Here is a 2,334-nt window from a genome sequence, read left to right on the forward strand (position 1 = left end):
CAGACACAGAAAGGCAAACACCGTACGTTCCCACCCACATATGTGAGCTAAGGAAGTTGATCTCATAGACATAGAGAATAGAAAGATAGACACTAGAGCCCATGAAGGGTTGAGGGACACTCAGGGCATGAAGAGAAGTTGGTTATGGACACAAATAGGCACTTCGAGAGGCTGAGGCAGGAGGGTCACTTGAGCCTAGAAATTGAAGGCTGGCCTGGGCAACAAAGTGAGTCCCCGTCTCTATAAAAAAATTTAAAAATTACCCATGTGGGGCTGGGCACGGTGGCTCACACCTGTAATCCCAGCACTTTGGGAGGCCGACATGGGCAGATCATGAGGTCAAGAGATTGAGACCATCCTGGCCATGGTGAAACCCCATCTCTACTAAAAATACAAAAAACAGCCGGGTGTGGTGGCACGCGCCTGTGGTCTCAGCTACTCGGGAGGCTGAGGCGGAAGAATTGCTTGAACCCAGGTGGCAGAGTTTGTAGTGAGCCAAGATTGCGCCACTGCACTCCAGCCCGGCAACAGAGCAAGACTCCGTCTCAAAAAAAAAAAAAAATTACCCATGTGTAGTGCTGCACACCTGTTGTCCCAGCTACACAGTAGGCTGAGGTGGGAGGATCACTTGAGTCTGGAAAGTCAAAGCCACAGTGAGCTGTGATGGTGCCATTGCATTCCTACCTGGGTGACAGAGCGAGAAACTATCTGCCCCACTGCCAGAAGAAGAAAGCCAGAAAAACAAAAAATACCCTACAGTTAGAAAGAAGAAATAAGTTCTAATGCTTCATAGCAGATTAGGGTGATGATACTTAGCAACAATATTATGTATATTTCAAAGTAACTAAAAAAGAGGACTTAGGCTGGCCACGGTGGCTCATTCCTGTAATCCCAGCACTTTAGGAGGCCGAGGTGGATGGACCACAAGGTTAGGAGTTCGAGACCATCCTGGTTAACAGGGTGAAACCTGTCTCTACTAAAAATATAAAAAACTTAGCTGGGAGTGGTGGCACATGCCTGTAGTCCCAGCTACTCTGGAGGCTGAGGCAGAAGAGTTGCTTGAACCTAGAAGGCAGAGGTTGCAGTGAGCCGAGATCATGTCACTGCACTCCAGACTAGGCAACAGAGCGAGACTCCACCTTAAAAAAAAAGAGAGAGAGAAAGGACTTGAAGTAATACCAATATAGAAAATTACAGCTGGGTGTGGTGGCTCACACCTGAAATCCTAGCACTTTGGGAGACTAAGGCAGGTGGATTACCTGAGGTCAGGAGTTCGAGACCAGCCTGACCAATATGGTGAAACCCCCCATCTTTAAAAAAAATTTTAAAAAAGAAAATTACAAACATTCCAGGTGATGGGTACACCAAATACCCTGACTTGATTATTACACATTATTTGCTTGTACCAAATATCAGACATACCCCATAAATATGTACAACCATTGTCAATAAAAAACTAAAAACAAAACAAAAATAAATAAAAGATAAATTTTTAAAGCAAATCTCTGTAACTAATTCTAGATCTGCTTTATGTTTTCTCTCCCCAGTGATGACTGCCACGCCTGCCTGATGCCCCGCAGAACCCGAATTCCACTGTCACACACTCTGCCTAGAGCAGGGGAAACAGAAAGATGTATTCACTCAAATGAAACTGATTACAGGTAAAGTAAATAAATAAATAACAGATATAACCAGAGAGCACAAGATCATAAGACATGTAAAGAAAGGCTTCAGCCTGAGAAAGAAACCAAAACAAAATGCAGAGATGAGGAACTGAGAGGAAACAAAGCAGCAGAGGAAATAAAAGAAAAATCTGAAAGCACTGTCATTAACATCCTTAAAGACATAAGATGTTGTGTCTGTAAAACAAGAACAGGAGATGATAAAAAAAATAGACAGAATGAGAAAGAGCTTTCAGAAATTAAAAATAGGAAAGCCGAATATTTAAAAATTTACTAGCAATATAAAAATGAAATTAAATATTTTGAAAATTAAAGCAAAGTGGCAGAGAAGAAAATGAGATGATTATTGGTTGAGGAAATTTCAGCAGCAAAGTAAGATACATTTCAGAAGGAAAAAGAACAACAACAAAAAAAAGGTGAGGGAAATAAGCAAATAAGGAATACAAGAAATTGCCCCAGAACTGACAATGTCTCTAGATTGAGTGCCTCATACAGCACAGTCAGTTACTCAGTGGCCACAGAAAGGTATAGCATCTTGGTATTTCAGGGCATTAGCGTTACAAAGGATTATCAGAACTTCCAGAGAGCAGCCAGTACAGCGTAGCCATGAGCAGGGACTGAAGGAAGGAAATGTATTCAGCATCGCCTCATA

This window comes from Cebus imitator, unplaced genomic scaffold (genome assembly GCF_001604975.1).
Source record: "Cebus imitator isolate Cc_AM_T3 unplaced genomic scaffold, Cebus_imitator-1.0 Scaffold960, whole genome shotgun sequence".
NCBI lineage: Eukaryota > Metazoa > Chordata > Mammalia > Primates > Cebidae > Cebus > Cebus imitator.